Genomic DNA, 25750 nt, shown 5'->3' on the forward strand with positions numbered 1-25750 from the left:
CGTCAGATGAAAACTGGCATTCGTCTCGTTATGTTCTAGTCTCCCGAGCCACATTTTAATCTCGTCGTCGTCATAAAAAAAATTGTTCGTCGACGAAATATTTTCGTTATCGTCATTGTTGACGAAAACAACACTGAATAGTAGGCGAGGGAACTTGTGCCCTCTCCTACATAAGTGATTAGCACATGAGCTAGGCTAATGTACTAATGTAGTATAAAGGCAGTGACTGTAGACTTAATACCAGTATCAGACTTTACCAAAAGGAACAAACATTAAAAAAAAAAAAAAAAGATTTTGGCCTTTGAGAAACTGTTTGAAATTACATATTTTACCATTAAAGGTTTACAATATAATATAGTAAGATAAGAAATATAAGCTATGAAAAAGCACGTCACATGAGTGACACGACCAAACACTAATACAATGCACGCCAACTAGACATACGATAAAATATTGTCAGTTATTGTTAACTTGTGACAGAAACGATGTAGCATTTTCTTCTCGGACAAAAACTGGCATTCGTCTCGTTATGTTCTAGTCTCCCGAGCCACAATTTTAGCTCATCATCGTCATGAAAAAATTGTCGACGAAATATTATCGTTATTGTCATTGTTGACAAAAACAACGCTGAACAGTAAGCTAGTGAACTTCCCGTGCCCTCTCCTAGAATAAGTGATTAGCACATGAGCAAGGCTAATGTGGTATAAAGGCAGTGACTGTAGACTTAATACCTGTATCAGACATGATACCAAATTGAAAAACAAAAAAAACAAAGATTTTGGCCTTTGAGAGGTTATTTCAAATTACATATATTACCATTTATGGGTTACAATAGAATAGGGTAAGATAAGAAGATAAAGGTTACGATATGAAACAGCACGTCACATGAATGACACGACCAAACACTGCTACGATGCGTGCGAACTACACATACAATAAATTGAAAACTGTTTTTGGCCTTTGAGGGACTGTTTGAAATGGTGAGAATGAACTATTTTACTATTTATAGCTTACAAAATGATATGGAAAAATAAGAAAGAAAGATATGAAACAATGATTAGAAATCAGTTGAAAATAGTCGTCTGGGTAGACTGGAACACGAATGTTTAGTGCTGCATGCGACAATAAAGATGTATCAGATCGAATAATGACACGACAGGATACGATACTATAGCGCTAGAGTGAGATACTATAAAATACTCAAATCGGTGTGACACGCGCGCTCAACAAGTAGCGGCCGAGCTCCATCGATCCACTTGACTGCAAAGCCCAAATCTCGACTGTACCATTTGAACCTTTTCAATATTTAATCACCACGCACGCACACACTTTTACTACAGATGGCACTTATTGGCGTGCGCGCGACATATAAACGGCGTGCGGTGGCCGTCTTGCGCCCAGACTGCAGCCCGCTTTGACCTTGAGCGGCCATATTCATTACATCATTAAGTTACCTCTTCATTAACTTTTCATTGTTTATGAAGAAAAAAAGAAGAGGAGGAGGAGGAAGAAGGGGGAGGGGCTAAAACACAATGCTTCCACATGTGCATAAAAGAACAAATGCGGAGCAAGTTTGCACTTGATCACATCTTTTTTTTTTTGCAAGTTATTTTTATGATGTTTGCGCAGCGCCGAGGCTGAGCGGCGAAAGATCACGGAGCAATTAGCGAGCCCGACGCGTTAAGGCGGGGGAACAGAAAAAAAAAACGTCTCAAGAGGCGTTAATAAAACAACTTTAAACATGCTGAGCAGGACATTTATGCAAATGGGAAAAAAGGAGGGGGAAAATGCAATGTGTAATCAAATTGGGGCAAGGCAGATAAAGCATCTTTTTCCTCTGTGGGTGTTCTTTCTCTTCTTTCGCAAGCCAGAACGCAGGAATTTGCTTTTTTCCCCCAGCTTTGTGAAAACGGAAAGCGAGGCGCGACTGCGAGTGATGTTTCAGCGCCATTGACGCCGCAAGACGTCCGATCCGTTTCGATCGGGAGGGGCGGATGAACGAACGTTAAAAGGGATTTTAGCCTTGGTGGATTCTAGTTTGACATTGCTGTCTCAGAGAAAACCAGTTAGAGGCCTCCAAACAGCTTATAAAGTGAGTGTCAAAAGTCTACACACCCCTATTTTTGATAACTCCAAAAATCCAAAATATGGAGAGCATTTTCTCGTATTTACCGATCGACTGTTTGTATTAATCTAGCATAATATAATCTATAAGGGAATAGTATCATTTATCGTATTTACTGTTTGTATTATTCTAACACACTCAATCTAAAATAAATAGCACTTATACCATAGTTTAAGGAAAACAAGCAGACTATATTTGACAGAGGGCATAAGAGATACATGACGCCTTGTTATCACGGAAGCACAGCGCGTGCGTCATACAACTGACTGAGCAAGATTGACGCACCAACTCTCGCAATCTGTTCTCCCGGACAGTCCAGAACAAATGGCGGGACGCCCTGTCCCAACACAAAGAACACTGGAGAACGCCTGATATCCAACTGATAAACTCCAAGATCCCCTTTGAAGCTGAGGTGGCAAAATCCACAATCTTCGTTGCCTGGACAATAGTAACTCCTGAATCCTCCTGTCCAATCCACAAACAGACAATAATCCTAAAAACACCCTACTTCCTGCCCACAGCCCACCCCGCGAGAGCCTTCAAAAGACTGAATATTTAACTAATCGCGGTCATTTTTTTTCGGGAACCTTTTGTTGAGGTGTGATAGGGTGACCTTGCCTCCCCGCCTGAGTGTTTCTGTTTCGCCTTCCAGTTTTGATCACTGTCGACCAGAATAAATTGTAGTGCTTCAACTATTAATCTATTAACTCGAGTATTCAATTATAAAAAAAATATGCAAATTAAATTTTGTTGCTTCGAGTATTGGTTTAATCAAAGTGTTGTTGTAATGGTTTATTTTGAAAGTGTTTGCATTTAGTATTATTGATTAGGGCGGATACCCTGCCCTCTGGTCTGCCTCTTTCACACACGACTGAATCCAACAGCTCCCTGTTTAGACCAACGTAAGCTGTTTTTTTTTTTTTTATAGCTAATGTTTTCTAATGCATTCATAATTTAGTTTATAAGTATATTTAGCCGTTTTTGTGGGAATATGTGTCTGAACCATTTGTTAAGAGCATTGTTTAAAAAAAAAAAAAAAAAAAAACTTAAGCATTTTATAACATTTAAGTTAGCAGACGTTTTCTATGTAAGTTAGCCAATTGTTCTTTTGTTGTACATAGATCGTTTTTTAAAAAAAAAAAAAACTTATTATACTGAGGCATAGCTCAGGTATTGTCATTTTTCATGTTCCTTATCCGATTACTCGATTATTCGAACTAACAAGTCCATCGATTAATCGACTACTAAAATATTCGATAGCTGCTGCCCTAAGAAATTGCAAACTTCTTTTCGGTGAACCTTCTTTTAACCTTTCAAAATGGAGTTAGTACAAAAGGTTAAGACTAAAGTGAACGCGCAGACTTTGGCCTTCTGGTCAGATTGGGGTCTCGCCGGCCCGGGTCGGAGCTGCGCCAGCGCGGTTCCGGCAGTCTGGCTAGAAGGTCAGATTCCTTCAACTTATTATGGCAAATTGCATTGTGATGGATGCATTAATAATGATAAATGTCACAACTTGAAGGTTTTCCAAATAAACATTCTGTGGAAAATAAGAGAACTTCAACTGAAGTTATGGAACAACTGCTGATACAATTATTATTCAACTCAAAAATAGCGCAAAAAGCATGTTCTCTCTGAGATGATCCTGGCAAGTACGTGTTAATATGGCACTGCCACAAACAAACATGGATCACTCAGTGCTTCCACGTAGGCAATCATAGGACCAGAGTCTAGACCAGTGGTTCTTAACTGGGAATCAATCGAAGCCTTGGGGTTCGGTGAGTAAACCTCAGCAGTTCGGTGAAGGTTAAGAAGCACAGAGCCCTATTTTGTACGCTGACTAAACCTAGGCAAAGTGGTATTTTAAGCCAGGTTTTGGAATGGTTTGTCCTAAATTTACAGGCTTTATTTCATTTGTTTCAACTGCTAGTCCTCTATCCAATGGGAGGAGAAATTGGTTTGCTCGGTGGAAGGTTGACTAGCACTCGCTAAGAGGAAGTATAACACACCTACAGGCAGCATGAACTGCGTAGATAATTTTTTTTAAAAATGTGCGTAAATTTACATCATGAAAATAATATGTGATGCAAGGATGTGACAATATAATGAGAATGTACACGTAAAACCAAAAGGAACAGTGTACTAATGTGAAAATCAACAGCAAAATTATTTGTAATAAATTAGAAATCTGGAAGAAATTTGAACAGGAATTTAATTCGATCTTGCTAGGTTTTGAATTAGTAAAAAAATGGCTTTTTTTTATGAAAGTCCGAAGCGTTCGGTGAATGCACCTGTGAAACTCGCAGGGTTCATTACCTTTAGCAAGGTTAAGAACCAATGGTCTAGACAATGAGTGACAATTCCCAGAAGGCATTTTACTTGGCGTTTGCACATGATATTTAACCCCTTTAAGGTCTGGGCCTATTTTGTCTGATTTTGCATGCCTTTGAAGTTGCCTTTATATTTCAAAGAAAGAATTGTTTACGATGGCCTGGTTTGGTCCCTTTTTTTGTGACACCTTGAACTTCATGTCCAAATTGTTGTTTCCTTCACTGATCAATTATAAATCATCATTTTGGGCCCAAAAAGACCAAAAATTCCAAAATCGTTTTGTCAAAATTTGTAATATTGATGTCCAATTGACAACCAAACATGCGTAACGAACCGTTTTGAAACTTTGTAATATTTATTCAACATGTTAGGATGAACATTCAACCAAAAAAATTTAGAATAAATAGTCTTATATTTGACAATTCAACATAAACAACAGGTATAGCCATAGGCGTTTTTTGCCTTTATACATGCTCCAGTCAAAACAGGTTATATACAGCAGACCTAACAGTGAAGAACAGTGAAAAAATATATACCATCTAACACAAAAAGTGTTTAGAGCCCATCTCTTTATGAGTTTAGGTATTGCGGCCAATCGCCTGATGAAAACTATGTACACACAATCAAGCTTCTTGAACACACATTTATATACACAAATTGAGAAGATTGATGTGGGGAAAAAAATATATATATAACATTGGGGGGAAAAAAGCATTTTCAAAAATATTTACAATAAACAAGTTAAATTTTTTTCAGTCATGCCACTCCGAAAAGCAGTTTCGTCCTGGAATTAGACACGGCTACATCACACAGCTCACACTTCCATGGGGTGTCGGTCCTCTTTCCACCTTTCCATTTTCATTTCACTTTGCTTTCATTGTCACTATAAATGTACATGAAAATAAGTCAGTATTTATGAAAATAATAAAGTATAAAATAAAAATATATACAGCAATAAATAATAATGGAAATCTATATGTATGACAATAGAAAGAATACCATAGCTGAATATGTGCTACATCCCTAATCTTCATATAGAAAGAAGAACACCACAAATTATAAATTCCTGCCTGGGATACCCACAGTGCACGTACGACTTTGATCTGATATGCACATTTTATTATTATATACACAAACACACACTTATATTGCATCAAAATTAACTTTGTCTTGCAATATCAAAAGAAACTTTCAAAAGAAACGTTTTCAGCATGAAAAAAAAGAGTGAGTTGGTTTACCTCTGCTGCTCGTCGATGGCGTCACCCACGTGTTCAAATCCGTCACTATCTTCACTCGAGGACTCTTCCGAAGAAGACGATGATGACGAATTTGGACCATCCTCTTCCTCAAGTTGATCAGAAGCACAATTGCTTGCGCTAAATTTAGTTTTCCGTTCATTGTCAAAGTCACACAAAGTCGCTGCTCGATCCAGCAGTATCCAACTGGCCGTCGCTCGCCACCTCGCTGCTTCAGAACACTCCTCCTCCCTCTCGTTCGGTTGAACCTCGCACCGCAGTTATATTTATATTAAAAAAAAAAAAAAAAAACGCATTTTGTGCTTCCACTGTGACTTCGAAAGGGTTCGTTTGATTTGTGTTTTTTTCATGGAGCTTCCGTTTTGAAAAAGGACTAGAAATGATGGAAATATAGACATAAACAAATGATCCATGCAGCGTTTTAATGTTTTTTTGAGAGGACAATAAAACTATAAAACTTAAATGACAATATCTCACGTTCTAGTTGGTCGATTGACTTCAAATAATAACGAGAGTAAACCGCAACTTCCGCACTTTAAAACGAGACCAACCAACGGCATGTGGGTGACGTAATTAAAACGTGAGGGCGCTTCAAAGACGACGTGCGCTGAGGACGCGCCGGCGCATCCTTCGACTCTCAAGGTTTAATTGTAAATGATGTGTTGTTTTACTTTTCTTAGCGACTATTTCTTTCTAGTAACTAATCAAATCAAATTTATTTATATAGCCCTTTACAAACTCGACAGGTCCTTAATTTGCTTTACAACAACGGAAAATATTAGTTCATGATAACGGCAGGGAAGTATTATATAATAAAATTGAAAAAAAAAATAAAAAACACATCATGCTAAAAGTCAAAACAGCAAATTAAAGAATAAAACAAATATAATCCAAAAACATAGTCCTGAGAACAGAGTACCCTAAATTTCGCACTATAAGGCGCACCTTACTATAAGCAGCAGCCCACCAAATTTGGCACGAAAACGGCATGTGTTCATAGATAAGCCGCACTGGACTATAAGCCGCAGCTGTCCTCACTGTATCATGGGATATTTACACCAAAAGATATTAACTGGTACAACCTTATTTGACAGCGGCATCATACGACCGACTGTCATAAGACCAAATGAACCATCACTAAACTTTGAACCAATTAGTGCACAGCTTTATTGCTTCAAAAAGCTTCATTTGGCCATCACTGCTCCCTTGGGGGAGACAGTCAACCTCTGCTGCCACCTGCTGTTGACTGTTGTCATCCAACATGCCTTTTAGCATGCATTGCAGCGCTACAGATGTAAATAACAATCAAAAATCATGTTCTGTGCTAAATATTTCTTCAGTTACTGTTCCAATTGTTTCATCAATTGCTAGTTATAGTATTTGCTAACACTTTATTTGACAGTTGTGCCATACGACTGTCATTACACAATCATAATTATGACGTGTCTCTGTCCTGAGCATTCATGAATGCTTATAACAGATGTCATTAAGTGTTATCCGGCAAATGATCTCACTTTTGAATGGATGCAAAAGATCCAAGATGGACAAAAATTGAGTTGGTGACATAATTTGCCAAATGACACTTAATGACATAAGCATTCAGTAATGTCCGTGATAGTGTCATGTCATAATTTTGATGATCTTATGACAGTTTTATGACACCGCTGTCAAATAAACTGTTACCTAAAAAAAAAAAATCAACAAATATGCCGCACTGAGAGCCACAGGTATCAAAATGAAGGAAAATTACGGTAGTTATATGTTATAATACTTCATTTTTCATTTATTGTTCATGTTATTTGTACACCATGAGTGATTCAGGTCTTTCCCCCAGTTAACAAATCTCTAACATTTTAGTTTGGACACATCTAGAGGTCTTTCTAAGCATAGCTGCTGCGCTAAACGTACAAAAGCTGCAGACTTGTGAATTAACGTTTAGGCCGACAAATATTGAATGAGAATGTCAACATAGACTACCGCTGTTCTAGTAGGCTTTTCACAGGCGCGAAGACTTTTAGTAAACATGAAGACTTCCAATGCTAAGATAAAGCTAAAACGACATCTTTTGCAACTGAGGTCACAAAATGGAAAGTGTAGACGTTCCATCTTTGAAAGACTCACTTCCTGTTCCATTGACTGATTTAATTGGACTTACTATATATACGCACTGGGTAAAGTTGTCAAACGTGACGCAGTACACACGCACAGCTGCCGCGCCGCCATCATGTCAGCAGCCGTTTGACAAAAGAGGTGGGCGGAGATCGCGTCAACGCCGATACGTCGTCATCGGACGTGTGTGACATGTGTTGGCGAGGGAGCGAGGGACCTGCTCGCCCCAGGGATGGTGTGTCACATAAGCTCCATCACAAGGCCGCTTTATTGGGCCTGGCATGGGTCAGACCCCTACTGTCGTCTTCAAATATGGCCGACACCTGCTCGCCTCGCGCACACACATTAGCGTCCGTGTGGGCGCGCACACACACAATTCATCTGGTGTTTTGTGGTTAATTGCAAGAAAAGAAAGACAAGGAATGTTCACGTCCCAGATTTCTGACTGGCTACGCTTACAGTTTACTTACTTGGAAAAAACAAGAACAGCATTTACTGTATTATTCATTGATTTATTTCATTTCATTGCAATTTTTATGTATTGGGTTCACTTGCTTTATTTCTTTATTGATATTGTTATTATGGCACAAAATACACACCAAGGGTGTAGGTTTGGTCCCAACATTGGTTGGGACGATATAACAGGATAACCTGCATGTACACTTTTTGCCGGGGACGGAACATTACCAAACAGATTGGGTGAACGGGGAGTCAGGGCTACATTTCTTACCAGTAAGAACCTAATTAGTTGATAGGCTAAATCAGGGGTCCCCAAACTTTTTCCTGTGAGGGCCACATAACTTTTCCCTTCTCTGATGAGGGGCCGGCGTCAGTTAATAACAAGAAAAGTGTGACGATTGCAGGAGTGCCCAAATGTAAAAAAATATTGTTTTTCAGAAAGCCACAATCAAATAACCATTGATGGATTCTTCACAGGACAAAAGTAAATAAAATTAAAAAATATATAATACAATATAACTAATTATTATTATTATATTATATTATTATTATAATTATTGACATCACCAATGGCGAGCTACTATAATTTTTGTTTGAAAATTTTACAAATTTTATTAAAACGAAAAAATTAAGAGGGGTTTCAATATAAAATTTCTATAACTAACTCTATAATGTGCTAACATTTATCTTTTAAGAACTACAAGTCTTTCTATCCATGGATCGCTTTAACAGAATGTTAATAATGTTAATGCCATCTTGTTGATTTAATGTTATAATAAATACAGTACTTATGTACCGGATGTTGAATGTATCAGTCTTGTGTATTATTTTTCCATTCTAACAATAATTTACAGAAAAATATGGCATATTTTATAGATGGTTTGAATTGCGATTAATTACGATTAATTAATTTTTAAGCTGTGATAAACTCGATTAAAAATTGTAATCGTTTGACAGCCCTAAATGTTATGTTATGTTATATTATATAAATAACAACAATATAATAACAATATAATATTATATTCTATTATAACACTATTAATTGAATGATTAACAACCAAATGAAATTACCCTCTCTGGGTTCTTCACAGAAAAAGCCAGAAAATAAATAACACACGTAAAAAAAAAAAAAAAAAAAAAAATGTTCAGGGGCCGGACCAAATGTGGAGGTGGGCCGTAGTTTGGGGACCCCTGGGCTAAATGATCGATGCAAAACAAATTTGTATTTATTGATACTAAATTTCATATGTATTGGTTCAGATGATACACCATTCAATTCGAACCTTTGGTTTCAAAAACTACTAACGAAACATTTTGAAAACATCCAGAATAAGGGTCTGGATTTTATTAGCAAATTTCAATTGCAATATTTGAACATCACCTACATTATATTACTATACACAATAAATACAAACTTGTAAATAATCTCTTCGATATCCAGGAATGCAAATAATAAACATTTGTCTCAACATTGTCTAAATAAAGATAACTGAAAACACTTCTAAGTCTGGCCATAACAAAAATAAATAAAAATGGAGCCTTCCTTCAGGTAAAACACTACTGTTTTTGTCCACAAGCACAGTCAAACTCAACAAAAAATAACGCTCCTTGGGCTGCTTTAGGACCACATAAATAAAATAAAAATTGGGGATAAGGGGGTAATCCTCAGTTCACAACATTTCTCACAGTTCAATTAATCTTAACAGTAGAAAAACACATAGAGGAGGACATTTCTCTTGAAGTAGCTTTCTACTCGAGTTTTGCAGGTTAGCAAATTCACACAGTTTAATGTTAGAATAACTATGATGCAGGCCGGACTTTAGGGGCAAAATTTGTGGTGTGTTCCTCATTTCCACAACACTGACGTCTTTTTACATTACTTTTAATGGCTGCTGCTGCTGCTGGCCGAAAAAAAAAAAAAAACTTCTGATATCTGTCCTCTTCAAACAGTGCGGTGGAGGCGGTATGTTGTCGACATGTATTGCATTCGGGGCCGTTAGAGCGTGTGTGTGTGTCTTGGGGTCAATTCATCAGCCAATAAAAGAAGAAAAAGAAGGACTGGTACATTCAGCAGCTAAAAACGGGTAAATTTAAGTCTGACCATAATGAAAATAATTCACTTAATAATCGTATGCACAATTCTGTCCTCACAACATATAGGAAGACAAGCTAAATGACCTATCTAACTGAAGTCATTATATAATGCAAATAAGGTTGCTTAAAAGTTGGTGGGGACAATTTGAGCATCCTGAAAAGTTGCTAGTGTAACGCCCCTACTGTCCCTATACAAACCTACGCGCTTGAGACACACAGAGAGATATTTAATTCAATACTCCACTTAAATTTAATTTATACAAATTTTAAATATTTAACCTGACATTTGAATAAACATCATTAAATTATAAAAACTAAAATAAATACATATAAAGTAGTTTTTTTTAATCATTGAAATTTGTACTTTGCAGTGCTTATTTTTTCATTCAAATGGTTTCATCCATTGCATTATTCCCCCCCCCCAACATTTGTGTTCTATTTTATTAAGATTCACAAGCATTTTGTATTGCGATTTAACAATTCTTTCCATTCAATTTACATTTCCTTTTCATTTTGCTCCATTTAAGAAAAGTAAAAGCAAAACGTGTGCGTCGATACCACTCTGCCTTCACATTCCACATGTCTACACTAAACGCACACACACACACACACAATCACTGTATTATTGATATAGTGAGATCCAGTGGAACGTCCCAAATCCAATGTCCTTGAAGTTGTTTTTTTGGCAACACGTACAGTACGCCTCTTGAGCGGCCCAGTCGTACAGTACATGACGTCACGTTGGAGCGCTCCGTTTAGTCAACAATCAACTGTTTTGCCCTTTCTATGAAATTTTCCTGAAGAGTTGTGAGTAGGCCCGCACAATATATGGTTTGAATAGCGCCATCGCGATGTGCGCATGCGCAATAGTATTATCGCAGGACGTGCGATTATTATTCTTATTTTTTTAACACGTAAAGTTTGGGTTTGCTTCATAAAAGCAGCACGTGTGCTGAAACATGGCTTAGTGTATCTTTTTTTATATAGGGTTTAACCCTACACCCTTAACAGTCCTCATCATTCACAGTTAAACCCCCTTCATATGGATTAAACAATATTATACGAATAAAATCATATATTGCTGTTTTGCATTTTTTGCACTTAAATAAAGTTCTTCAATATATGAACAAGTACAAACTGCAATTTCTGGAGAAATTACTCGAGGGCTTTGCCGTGTGGATATACAGATCTTAGCCCGTGCCAGTTGATCTACGGACATTTCGGGGACAATATCAGGTCACTTCCTGTGGATTTAGGGACATTTGGGAGACATGTCCTGGTCATATCAGGTCATTTGGGGACATTTAGGGGACGTGTCCTGGTCATATGTCATTTGTGGACATTTGGGGGGCGTGTCCTGGTCATATCAGGTCATTTGTGGACATTTGGGGGGCGTGTCCTAGTCATATCAGGTCATTTTGGGACATTTGGGGGGCGTGTCTTGGTCATATCAGGTCATTTGAGGACATTTGGGGGATGTGTCCTGGTCATAGGTCATTTGTGGATATTTGGGGGGGCGTGTCCTGGTCATATCAGCTCATTTGGGGACATTTGTGGGGCGTGTCTTGGTCATATCAGGTCATTTGGGGGGCGTGTCCAATTGATATCTGTTTATTTCATGGACATAAATGTAGTATTGAATATCTGATTGGGTATTTTTTTTAATATTGATATTGAGTTATATATTTTTTGTGAGCATAGTAAAAAAAATGACAGTAACTTTATAATAAAGCTATCTGTAAGAACTAGACAATAAATCATTACTAAACTGTTAATAAATGATATGTTGTTGAGTGTTTGTTAACAGTTTGTTAAGCATTTGTAATGATGCCTTATTGACAGCCAGAGGCATCACTCGGTTTTCAGATGGAGGGGGGGGGGGGGTTTGCCCCCCAGGAGATGACCAAGATGTAGCATACAAACATAAAACTTGAGAAATAACTAACAAAGACTGATAATTTATTCATGATTATTGTTGTTGTTTCAGCCTATTTTTAATACAGTAGAACAATAGGAAAAAAATGGCTACAATTGCAAGTTACTTGGTAGATGGAAGCATCATAGAATGCCATCTGTTCTTAAAGGTGGCAAATCGGTCTCTCACTCTGCTCTGACTCATACAGGTAAATTAAGGTGGTGATTATTATTAGTATATTATTGCTCCTGTGCTTATCTATGCGTAAAGTGAGAAACACAGCTGATTCTCCATAAAGAAGTCACCCCAAAGATAGTGTGTGCATAATACATTTCAGACTAACTAGCTAGCAGCAGCGTCATTTTAGAGCTGGGATGTAACTTTTGACCGCAAAACAACAAAAGTAAGACGTGCGCAGAGATTGTCTGTAGAAGCAGCAGCCAGGTTTTATTAGTCAAACTCGGAGCAGTTGGTGAATTAATTACATGGTACTTTCTGCTGTTAGTCGGGGGCTGGAGCTAACTGTTACTACCAGCAGTGATAAGTACTCACTTTGGAAAACCTTCTTATGTCCATCCTGCATCCATCTATTCACACTCTGCTCTATCCAGACAGCTGTCAAAATCAGACAACTCCCGTTTCAGTCAACCAAATTGCAGAAACGTGCCCCTTCACATCCTCAGTAACGATAACGGCGTTAAAAAGATGGGAAAAGTAATTCATTAGATTACTCATTACTGAGTAAAAAAACGCTGTTATACTCCAACGCCGGCCCGGTTCTGACAAGGTCACAGGGAAAACACGGAGTGGATTTTCAGTGATGTGGGCGTTCTCTATATGAACAAGTGGAATGAATTGGACAATTACGCACTGAAGGACACACTGAATTATGCTCTCTACCTTACTCATATTTAATTTAATAATGATATTATGATATATATCATATATATGACATTATCATATTATTATGGAAACTTCAAAGTCAATGTGTCAGCATTTTTTTGTAATTGTTTTTTTTTTTTTTTTTTTTTTTAAATAAAAAAACACCAAATTATTTAGGGGGCTTGAGAAAAAATTTTCCACCCTAAAATAGGCCTAACGATGCCACTGTTGACAGCTAATATATCATAAACTGATAGTTGATGAGTAACAAATGACTTGTAAGCTGTATGTCAATGATTTATACATATACCTTATAAAATAGCATTAGATCATGAACAAGCTATTAACCCTTAAATACCTGCAAGATGAAGCAATTATCAGAGAATCCCAAAATTTGAAAAATAAGGTCCTAATGATTTTTTTTTTAACTTGTAAGAAAAAGTGAAAATGAATATGTGTAATAAGCGCTCTAATATCTCTAACCCTTGCTAAATCTTGTCTAATTTTCTCAGGGAACTTGCAGATGCATGTGTTGACTTGCATCCATCATTTTTTTTTTTTTTTTTTTCCAAAAACAAATGTCAAAATTCTGAATTGGTCTCAAAACCATGAAATTTTAAGTGTATCAAATGTTACACATTTGGTAATAAAGGGTTAATAACTTACTAACTAATGACATGCAACAACTCCCATTTATTAATTGTTAGTAAATGAGGAATACGTGCAATTTAAGAATAACGTCCCCATAGCATACATAAGCTTATAACTAATATTTGATATAATAGCTCACACTTTACAGATCAGTTGTTAATGGTTGGCTAACCATCTCCTAAACGTTGAAGGACAGCAAATGGGTTGAAGTTCATGGTACCAGAAATTTGATATAGGCCTTTCTGTGTACTGTACTTTTCCAAAGAAACACTACAGATGAAACTTTGAACATTTCGGTCAACAAAACACTTAAGTCAACAATAAATCATTTATTAACAGTTTACTAATGATTTTTTAAGTAGTAATAACATAGTTATTATAAAGTGTTACCAGAATTTCTAACCATTTTTTATTTAAAAAAAAAAAAAAAATCATTTTGTCCATACATTTTATGTAAATGAAGAAAGGAAATGTAAAAATTTTATTCTTAAAAGGAATTTACAGTATTTAAAAACAGTAAATAGGCTCAATTAATTGAAATGTACAAACATCTGCTTTTGGAAAATAAATTATAACAGCAGTTATAAACTTTTTTTTTCTTCTTCCATTTCTATGTAGCTAAAATGCAAAACCCAGACAATCGAAATAATGGTTTGTGGCGGCCGTATTTCAAACATCAAGTTCATCAAGATCCACTGTATCACCATTGTTATTCTCATTATTCTTATTATTATGATAGTAATGTTTTAATTAGCCACGCAGTAAGCTTTTGGCAGCGTTTGACGGCGACGCGTTCTTCCAGCTCTGCGAAATCTGCTTTTTCTCCCCCTAAAACAATGCGAATGTCATGCTTTCTATCCGCCGTGTGACAGCATGTGTGCGCGTTCCCCGATGGAGATAAGTCTGAGTGGTTAGGAGGGAACAGATGTCAGCTGGTGGCGGCTGCCAGGAAGACGGAACAAAGCCAATCAACGTCGCCTTCCCGTCCAAACGCGCGACGGCGGAGGGAGACCCCGGTCCAAACGCGCCACCATCACTAGCCGCGCGCAATTAAAAGATTGGCGAGTGACAAAATGGCGTCCGGGATGTGATCTGTTATGAGATGTCATCATTAAAAGGTTGGGGTCCAGCATTTAGTTGCAGTGGATTTGGATTTGATGGTAGTGTCGCGTGTCATGCAAAAGCTACCGTCTATATTATATAGGGTGACCATATTTTGATTTCTAAAAAAGAGGACACTCAGCCCGGCCTCAAGATACTTGAATTTTACTCGAAGTTCACTCAAAGATGCCTATATCACTTTAATATATTTAAAGTGTGCCCCCTCACTCTGGATGGAAAAATGCAGTTTGAAAAAAAAAACAAAAAACATATATATACATACATATATATGTGTGTGTGTGTGTCTATATATATATATATATATAATTATATATATATGTATATATATAATGCAGACCCATAGAAATGTAGTCCAGTCAATACACATACACACAGTAGGCTATGTGCCAATTAAACATTTTTACAAATTACTATCACGACAATTGTCCTTGACAAATTGTTATTCCCATTCAATTGATGTTCTCATTCAATGTTCTAGATTGCACACAAACAAAAACCGAAATAAACTGGCAAACTATTCAATCAGCATGTTTCCAAACGTAGCAGTTCAAAACTACGTTTCCCATAATGCCTAGCGCGGTTTACCTTACTGATAGCTAGCTGAGGCAAAAGTCAAACTTTGCTATAAAAAGTTTACAATCATCGGCAGCGCGCCGATGCGACACCAAACGGGATTTTACAGTCAAAGCTCCGACAGAAGTCAACAGCTGCCATTATATACGTATTTATCATTAAAAAAAAAAAAAAAAACACTTCAGGCATTGTGGCCAAATCGTCAACCCGGTAGATGGCGGTAATACCTCATGATAGGGGTAAACAGCCAACAAAAATAAGAAGAACTACTACATCTCTGCATTCTCGTAGGAGCCATGTCAACTGCTGCCACCCAGCGGTCGGAGGGATTCTCTTCAAATTGGTCCCGTGAATAAAACAAAAAAAAATTCAGAAAAACCGGACATTTTTATGAATTTATAAAACCCGTCCGGACCATGAGGACACTACGTGAAAGTAGGACTTGTCCGGGCAAAAGAGGACGTTTGGCCACCCTAATATTATATATTATTTAAATCAACAGAAGTTTTTTTTAGTGTGCCGTCCAGCCCACACCGTCTAATATCGTTCAAATACCAAAACGACTGGAATTCTCGCGCGACACAGGGAAACTTTCGTTTGATACCCAAAATAAAGCTAAACTGAGGTGAGATAAATCTGAGGGATTGTACCATCTCGTCCTTGGAGCTCAACCAAAAGAAATGACCATTAGCCCCAAAATGGGTTTATTTTGGCATGGGGTAAGGGGGTGGTAAAAATTTCTAAATGTATCGAGTCATACAATTTCAATACAATTGATACTTTGAAAAAAATCATGAAGGGCACAAAAGTTGTGTACAGTTTTTGCACAAAAAGTACTGTTGCGCCTAAATTTGCACAAAATGTCCCCATTCATTTCCAGTGGCCCTCTTCAACATTCTATTGACAGAAAGTAACCTGTAATCAACAGGAAGTGACCCCAAAATGAACAGGAAGTGTCCCCTTGCTCCTTGTCAAAAACAGTTTTTTGTTCACAGTTGAAGTTCGCAAAACCAAACAACTTCTGATTCACGTAATGTAAAAATAAGGACTGTAACAACCCGGTATGTTGTCCCGGGCCTCAGGACTATAGGGACTCCAGAATGACCCTTAATTTATTTTACTTTACATTCACACATTCCTTTTTTATTTAAATCAATTAGGGCTGTCAAAATCATCGCGTTAACGGGCGGTAATTAATTTTTTAAAATTAATCACATTAAAATATTATACGCAATTAACGCACATGCCCCGCTCAAACAGATTAAAATGACAGCACAGTGCAATGCCCACTTGTTACTTGTGTTTTTTGGAGTTTTGTCGCCCTCTGCTGGCGCTTGGGTGCGACTGATTTTATGGGCTTAAGCACCCATGAGCATTGTGTAATTATTGACATCAACAATGGCGGGCTACTAGTTTATTTTTTTTGATTGAAAATTTTACAAATTTTATTAAAACAAAAACATTAAGAGGGGTTTTAATATAAAATTTCTATAACTTGTACTAACATTTATCTTTTAAGAACTACAAGTCTTTCTATTCATGGATCACTTTAACAGAATGTTAATAATGTTAATGTTGATTTATTGTTATAATAAACAAATACAGTACTTATGTACCGTATGTTGAATGTATATATCCATCTTGTGTCTTATCTTTCCATTCCAACAATACTTTACAGAAAAATATGGCATATTTTATAGGTGGTTTGAATTGCGATTAATTGCGATTACTTACGACTTAAGCTGGAATTAACTCGATTAAAAATTTTAACCGTTTGACAGCCCTAATTTTAATGTAAAATTTCTATAACGTATTAACATTTATCTTTTAAGCACTACAACTCTTTCTATCCATGGATCGCTTTAACAGAATTTTAATGTTAATGCCATCTTGTTGATTTATTGTTATAATAAACAAATACAGTACTTATGTACAGTATGTTGAAGGTATATATCCGTCTTTCCATTCCAACAATAATTTACAGAAAAATATGGCATATTTTACAGATGGTTTGAATTGCGATTAATTACAATTAATTAATTTTTAAGCTGTAATTAACTCGATTAAAAATGTTAATCGTTTGATAGCCCTAAAATCAATATCTGATCAAATATTATGTTCTACTCGATATATACTTAAAAACTTTAACATAATAAATATTTCAAATACATATTATTTCCTTTTTTTGCATAACGCACCCCCCCCCCCCCCCCCCCCACCCCCTCTGTCTTAGCAGAGAATGGTTTGACCACGCTCCGGTGCACTCAAGGCTACACTACGTACGTGTCTTTAAGGGAAATCAAAATCTGTCATTGTTATAATCTCTAAACATGGTGAGTCATCATAAATCAGGTGCACAGAAAAAAAAAAAAGGAAAAAGAGATGAAGATCATAGAGGTGAATGAGAAAAAAACGAAGTTTTTAAAAAGGGGACAAGAAGCCAGATAATTAGGGCTAGAGTTGGCTGTGGACAGTGACGTCAGTAAGTGAACAAAAGGCGCTAACACTGAACGTTTACATTCGCGATCACCGTGACCAAAGCCCGATTCGAGTGTCACCGGCCGATTGTAGCCAAGACAAGACATGCTGCTCGCGTTGAACCGAGGAGAGAGAGGGTGATGGGAGATCGGGGATATATGTTAGTCTGTGGGGAGCAGGTGCGCGAGGCTTAACAGACTCGGGTCCGGCGGCTGGATTCATCTTGGGTTTACAACCCACTGTGTATTATAGCAAACGCTAATACGAATCCATCACCGAAACAGCACAAATTTGCAGCAGTGGAACAGCAGAGGAGCCTGTCAGGAAGAGACAGGGAGCTGTCAGGCAGCCCACAGTCAGAGCTGAGGAGGGGGCGCGTCCCAGGTTCCACTCAGAGCAGCAGCCGCAGATCGGTAGGGAGCGTATATTTAGTTATACTGTATTGTTGCTTAGCTGGCAGGCATAGCACTCTCAGTTGTATTGTATTGTAGCCTACATGGGACAATAAATGGAAATTGTTTGTTTATATTGAGTCACATCACATTGCCGTCTGTTAAAAATGTAACTGTCCATCTCTAATTAAATCATTTGAAAATTTACACTGTCATTGCTTGCAAAGCGTTAAAAGTAATGGGTATGTTGTTGTGACAAGCCGGTGGCAGGGGTGGGGTGGGGTTAGATGGGGGGACTATAATGGTCTCTTGTCCCCGGGACCCCGCAAGTCTGTTGACAGCCCTGGATGTATGTATGCTTCAGGTTGTAATGTTGATGTGTTCAGTGTTGTTTTCTGGGCTGTCTCTGAACGCACGGCACCTGGAGTGAATAGTGGGATCGAGGAGGTTTGGTTTGGTTTTGTCGCCACTTCCGGGAGAGCGAAACTCACAAAACGGCCGCCCGGAGAAGCTCCGCCTGTCTCGGCCGCTGTTACGCACAGGTCACCCTGGTCGTCTCCAGTTGTGGTTCTGCTTACACGTTTGGTTTGCTAATGACTTTTATTTTTGATATTAACACCTAGGTTAGGTCTGGCAAGACTTCAATTTACAGTCATGACCTCTACTTCTTTTCACATGACAGTAAGGAATTTCAAATTGGATTCTTTGTCCATTATTTATCGACGCATAGCTCTTGTTTTGTTGTTTGGCCGGGATGTTTGGAAGCGCGGCGTGTAAATCAAGGGGCGAGTTTTCGGCCGGCCGGCGCACCTCGGCCCGCGTCGCCATCCATCAGCGGGCCAACACGTCGGAGTGCAAAGTAATGACGCGTGCAGCCTCATACGCGTGTCGGCGCCTCGCTAAATAAGATCCATTTAGCCCGGCTGTTCGGGGCACGTCTCGCCTTCTGCCGCGGATTCGTTTAACTCTTTCGGCGCCGTCGACGGACGTCTAATTCACTTTGACTCGGATCTTGCCGGTTCAAATGGATTGCACGTCAATGGCAGCCAATGAGTTTAAAATATGGGAAAATCTTTGACAAATATTTAGAAATCATTTTTAACAATACAAAAATGACTCATGTTCTAGTGGCACTAAATTTGAAAGAGCATTTAAGAATACATTTGATTAGTGAGTTTATTAAATCAATTAATAATGAATAAAAACAAATTAAAAAAAAGTTATTCAGAAAATAAATTTGATCAGATATGTCCCCAAAAAATCTCAAATTTCACCAGAAAACTGCCCAAAAATGACTATAAAATTGACAAAATTGAGCACATATTGACAATACAGTCAATAAATTTGCTTAATAACATTATTAAATCAATTAAAACTATATAAATAGTATCTAAAGTTGCTAACGTAATAATCTAAATGTGTCCAGAATGGAATAACATTTGTCAAAAAAGGAGTAAAATATTACCAGAAAATAAACATATACAGTATGTCCCTAAAAATATCAAATTTCACCACAAAAATGACTAGAAAATGGACAAAATTGAGTACATATTGACAATACAGTCAATACATTTGCATAATCACATTATTAAATCACTAAAAACTATATGAATAATACCTAAAGTTGCTACCATAATAATTTAAATGTGTCCAGAATGGAATAACATTTGTCAAAAAAGGAGTAAAATATCACCAGAAAATAAACATATATGTCCCTAAAAATATCAAATTTCACCACAAAACTGCCCAAAAAATAACGAAAAAAATGGACAAAATTGAGTATATATTGACAATACAGTCAATAAATTTGCTTAATAACATTACTAAATCAAATCAAATTATATAAATAATACCTAAAGTTGCAAACATAATAATTTAAATGTGTCCAGAATGGAATAACATTTGTCAAAAAAGGAGTAAAATATTACCAGAAAGTCAACATATATGTCCCTAAAAATATCAAATTTCACCACAAAAATGACTAGAAAATGGACAAAATTGAGTACATATTGACAATGCAGTCAATAAATTTGCATAATCACATTATTAAATCACTTAAAACTATATGAATAATACCTAAAGTTGCTACCATAATAATTTAAATGTGTCCAGAATGGAATAACATTTGTCAAAAAAGGAGTAAAATATCACCAGAAAATAAACATATATGTCCCTAAAAATATCAAATTTCACCACAAAACTGCCCAAAAATGACGAAAAAAATGGACAAAATTGAGTATATATTGACAATACAGTCAATAAATTTGCTTAATAACATTATTAAATCAAATCAAATTATATAAATAATACCTAAAGTTGCAAACATAATTTAAATGTGTCCAGAATGGAATAACATTTGTCAAAAAAAGAGTAAAATATTACCAGAAAGTCAACATATATGTCCCTAAAAATATCAAATTTCACCACAAAAATGACTAGAAAATGGACAAAATTGAGAACATATTGACAATGCAGTCAATAAATTTGCATAATCACATTATTAAATCACTTAAAACTATATGAATAATACCTAAAGTTGCTAACATAATAATTTAAATGTGTCCAGAATGGAATAACATTTGTCAAAAAAGGAGTAAAATATTACCAGAAAGTAAACATATATGTCCCTAAAAATCTCAAATTTCACCAGAAAACTGCCCAAAAATGACTAGAAAATGGAAAAAATTGAGTACATATTGACAATACAGTCTATAAATTTGCTTAATAACATTATTAAATCAATTAAAACTATATAAATAATACCTAAAGTTGCTAACATAATAATTTAAATGTGTCCAGAATGGAATAACTTTTGTCAAAAAAGGAGTAAAATATCACCAGAAAATTAACATATATGTCACCCAAAAATATCAAATTTCACCACAAAACTGCCCAAAAATGACAAGAAAATGGACAAAAACTGCCCAAAAATGACAAGAAAATGGACAAAATTGAGTACAGATCGACAATACAGTAGTGCTGCAACGATTAATCGATTAACTCGTGTATTCGACTAGAAAAAAATATTCGAATTCAATTTTGTTGCTTCGAGTACTCGTTTAATTGAAGTGGCATTGTAATGGGTTATTTTGAAAGTGTTTGCATGTTGTTTTATTGATAAGGGTGGGTACACTAACCTCTGGTCTACCTCATTTCATATGGCTGAATCCAGCTGCTCCCTGTTAAGACCAACATAAGCTAAGTTTTTGTTTGAGCTAATGTTTTTTTTTTTTTAATGCATTTGTAATTTCGTTTATAGGTATATTGCCTGAACCATTTGTTATAAGCATTGTTAAAAAAAAAAAAGTTAGCATTTTATAACATTTAAGCTAATGGACTTTTGCAATGTAAGTTGGCCAACTGCTCTTTTGTTGTACTTAGATCCTTATTATTTTTTTGTACGTTTTGAGGCTCAGCTCAGGTATTTTAATTTTTTATGCTCCTTATCCGATTACTCGACTATTCGAACTAACTAGTTCATCGATTAATCGACTACTAAAATAATCGATAGTTGCAGCCCTACAATACAGTCAAAAAATTTGCATTTTGCATATTAAATCACTAAAAACTATATAAATAATACCTAAAGTTGCTAACATAATAATTTCAATGTGACCAAAATGGAATAACATTTGTCAAAAAAAGAGTAAAATATTACCAGAAAATAAACAAAATAATATCTCAAATGAGTAAATAATGACTATAAAGTTGTTCAGTTTGATTCGACTCATTATTAAATAAATAAATAATAAGCCAAAAGTTTCGTATTTTTCACACTATAAGGCACATCCTTCAATGAATGGCTTATTTTAAAACTGTTTTCATATCTATGGTGTACTGCGTTATAAGGTGTAGTAGTAGTAGTCGTAGTAGTGGTTGGTGTCGCGTTATACATCCACTAGATGGTGCTGCTACAGGAAATGTCATGCCATGATTAACCCATATTTATCCATATATAAGGCACATCGGATTTTAAGAAGCACTGTCTGCGTTTGAGAATATTGAAGGCTTTTAGGTGCGCCTTTAGTGTGGAAATTATGGTAATTAATAGATAAACGTTGTTCACCAAAATAATCAGAATTTGAGCAGAAAAAAATATGTATATTTGACCTGAAAATTGCCTAAAAATAAGTAAAATTTGTCTCTTTTCTCCAAGATTTCATCACACATGGAAAGATCATCATCCATTGCAATTGACGGCTATAGACGTCCAATCCATTTTGACTGGGAGGGTCAAATAAATAAACGAACATCAATCATCATTTGTGCGTGAAAGGGTTCAAATAAAAAACCGGAACATATTTTATGTCGCAAAATAATATTCGGTTGCCGTTAGCATACGCACCATTACAAATCAATTGGACATCTATTGCCGTCAACGCCGCCGGAACCGAAACAATGCCGTTGCGTGTGTAGCGGCGTCACGTATGCAAAAAAGAAAAAATGAAGAAAGGAATCAAACAAAAGGGCGAACGGGGGTGATGGTGGGCGAGGGGGGCGCGCTAACAGAGAGACCTTTGATTTCTGCAAATAGACGACAACAACAACAACGGCGTCCTTGTGGGAGGTAATAAACTTTTTTCCACGCCATCACGCCGCACGGAAGATCTCCACACGCCATAGCGAGGCCATTTTGTGTGTGTGTCTGTTACTTCCTGTTGGTTTGTTTACCCCGCTATTGTCCCACCACTTTCACAGCAGCCTAGCTGTCTAATGATGCATTTAGTGCTAGTATTAAGCGGTGCGGCAAAGGGGGGAGTAGAGAGAGGGTCCCATTCACCACCGCTCACAATGGCCCGAGAAAAAAATAAAAACATAAACTGTGCGTCATCCTCCACAAAGCGGGTGATCGCACGCCCGACCAATAGAAGAAAAGATGGGAGACAATGTTTGCACGCGATACGGAAATAACCGTTTACGCACTGACCGCGCTAGACATTTTGGGAGAAAATGGGATATTTTGACCGGTCGAAATGGATTGGACGTCTAGTGCCGTCAGTAATAATTTCCCGGTGAGATGAAATTAGAGTCAAATTCGACAAATTTTTGGCAATTTTCAAGTGATATAAGGACATACTCCCATTGTGATTATTCAATGTGTTGGAAGGGGTTAAGGGGGGACACAAAGGAAAATAGAAGCGGTTAGAGAGACAGAAGAGGAAAAGAATTAAGAACAACAAGAAATACATTGAACACATACACTAACTATGAATACAGCGGTGCTATCGTTAACTAATCGTACTTCTGCTGGACACCATGTGGGTTGAAGTGTAGAACCCAGTATCATGTAAATCACATGTAAGTGTGGTTATGTTGTCTTCCTATTCTATGCTGCCTGATCACTAATCCTGGCACTGACAGTTTCTTGTGTCTAATTGCACCCACTCATGCGTGAAAACCATCAGACGTATGATAGTCCTGCAGTCGGGTCCACGACCCCTCCCAAGCCAATCAGGGGGGGTTAGCCAGTGCAGTCCACCCCTCTGCCCGCAGTTCCAGCACAGGGACCACCACCATCCCCCACAGGACCCAGGGTGGTCCCCCAGATCATCCGCGCCCCCATTGATCTGCCTTCAAAGAAGAGACGAGGGGATGCGCCACCAACCACTTGCTGCAACCCCCTAACTGACACCTCACACCGCGGGACCCCCACAGTTCACTAGGCCCTGAGCAGGACAGGATCCCCACCCGGAGTGGGCGACACCTTGCCAACCCATTGGGAATCAGCCGGCAACCCACACTGATGCTCAGGTAGAGAAAAGAGTGGAACGCAGAAGCAGGAGAGCGGGACCTAAGTCCCGACCCTTGCAACGGGCGGCCCAGGTGAAGAGGAGACCCTGCCCCGGCACCCACACACACAAAAAAAAAAGTTAGGGACCCACCGACCATTCTGTTACTGTCCTGCTATCCATTACCCAGCACTGTGATGGGATTGTGTGGAGAAGGTAGTGCAGTCTTCTTCTTTCGGCTTTTCCCTTCAGGGGTCGCCACAGTGAATCAGTTGACTCCATCTAACGCTGTCCTACTGCCAGACATATGGAAATCCAGCATCCTTATGCCAATATACTCACTATCTCCCCTCAGGACATGCCCAAACCATCTCAGTATGCCCTCTCTGACTTTCTCTCCAAATCCTCTAACATGTGCTGTCCCTCTTATGTGCTCATTTTTGATCCTATTCATCCTGGTCACTCCCAAACAGAACCTCAGCATCTTCACCACTGCCACCTCCAGCTATGCCTCCTGTTTTTAACTTAGTGGCGCTGTCGCCAGACCAAACAACATAGCTTGTATGCTCGGCTGAGAGCACTGGGACCGCCACATGGAAGTGCTTCCCAGCCGCACATCCTACCGCCCTTCGTCGAAGCTAAAGAAAATTTTCTACAGAAAACCACCCGTCGAGCAAGGGGGGTGCAATTGTATGAGAGATATTTTAACACTTACAGTAAACACTATATTTCAGCTTCGAGCATCATCTTACCTTTCTGTGTGACCCTCCCCTCGCCCAAACACACCCCAGTTACACCTGCAAAACAGATCTCCAAGGAGAGTTTTGGGGAGGGCGGGGTTATTTCAATACTTAAACACTATATTACAGCTCAGCGCATCATTGTACTATTCTGTTTGACCCTCCCTTCGCCCAAATATGCCTCTTTTACGGCCACAAACTGGGCCTCCTAGAGGCTTGGGCCTGGGCGCTGCCTCACCCACAGCGCCCCCTAAGTTCCGCCCCTAAGTCACAATGTACTCAATTTTTTCAGACATTTTATTAAGGTTGTTCTGATCATGTTTTTTTGCTCCCGATCCGATCCCGATCGTTTTAGTTTGAGTATCTGCCGATCCCGATATTTTCCGAACCGATTCCTTTTTTTGCTCCCGATTCAATTCCAATCAATCCCGATACTTTTTCCCGATCATATACATTTTGGCAATGCATTAAGAAAAAAATGAATAAAACTCGGACGAATATATACAGTTGTGGTCAAAAGTTTAGATACACTTGTGAAGAACATAATGTCATGGCTCTCTTGAGTTTCCAGTTATTTCTACAACTCTGATTTTTCTCTGATATAGTGATTGGAACAGATGCTTCTTTGTCACAAAAAACATTCATGAAGTTTGGTTCTTTTATGACTTTATTATGGGTTAACAGAAAAAGTGATCAAATCTGCTGGGTCAAAAATATACATACAGCAATGCGAATTAGCAATTTTGGCGAATCATTGACTTGAACAAGTCAGGAAAGTCACTTGGAGCCATTTCACAGCAGCTGCAGGTCCCCAACGCGGCTGCAGGTCCCAAGAGCAGCAGTGCAAACAATTGTTTCTAAGTATTAAGTGCATGGCACTGTTTTGTCACTGCCACG

The 25750-nt window shown here is 37.7% G+C and overlaps 1 protein-coding gene across 2 annotated transcripts in view; it reads right to left on the bottom strand.

Moving 5' to 3' along the window:
• Positions 1-25750, bottom strand: part of znf536 (zinc finger protein 536) — a 542639-nt gene that overhangs the window by 374638 nt on the left and 142251 nt on the right. The window lies entirely within an intron of this gene.

The sequence above is a fragment of the Corythoichthys intestinalis genome, chromosome 1, assembly GCF_030265065.1.
Source record: "Corythoichthys intestinalis isolate RoL2023-P3 chromosome 1, ASM3026506v1, whole genome shotgun sequence".
Lineage (NCBI taxonomy): Eukaryota > Metazoa > Chordata > Actinopteri > Syngnathiformes > Syngnathidae > Corythoichthys > Corythoichthys intestinalis.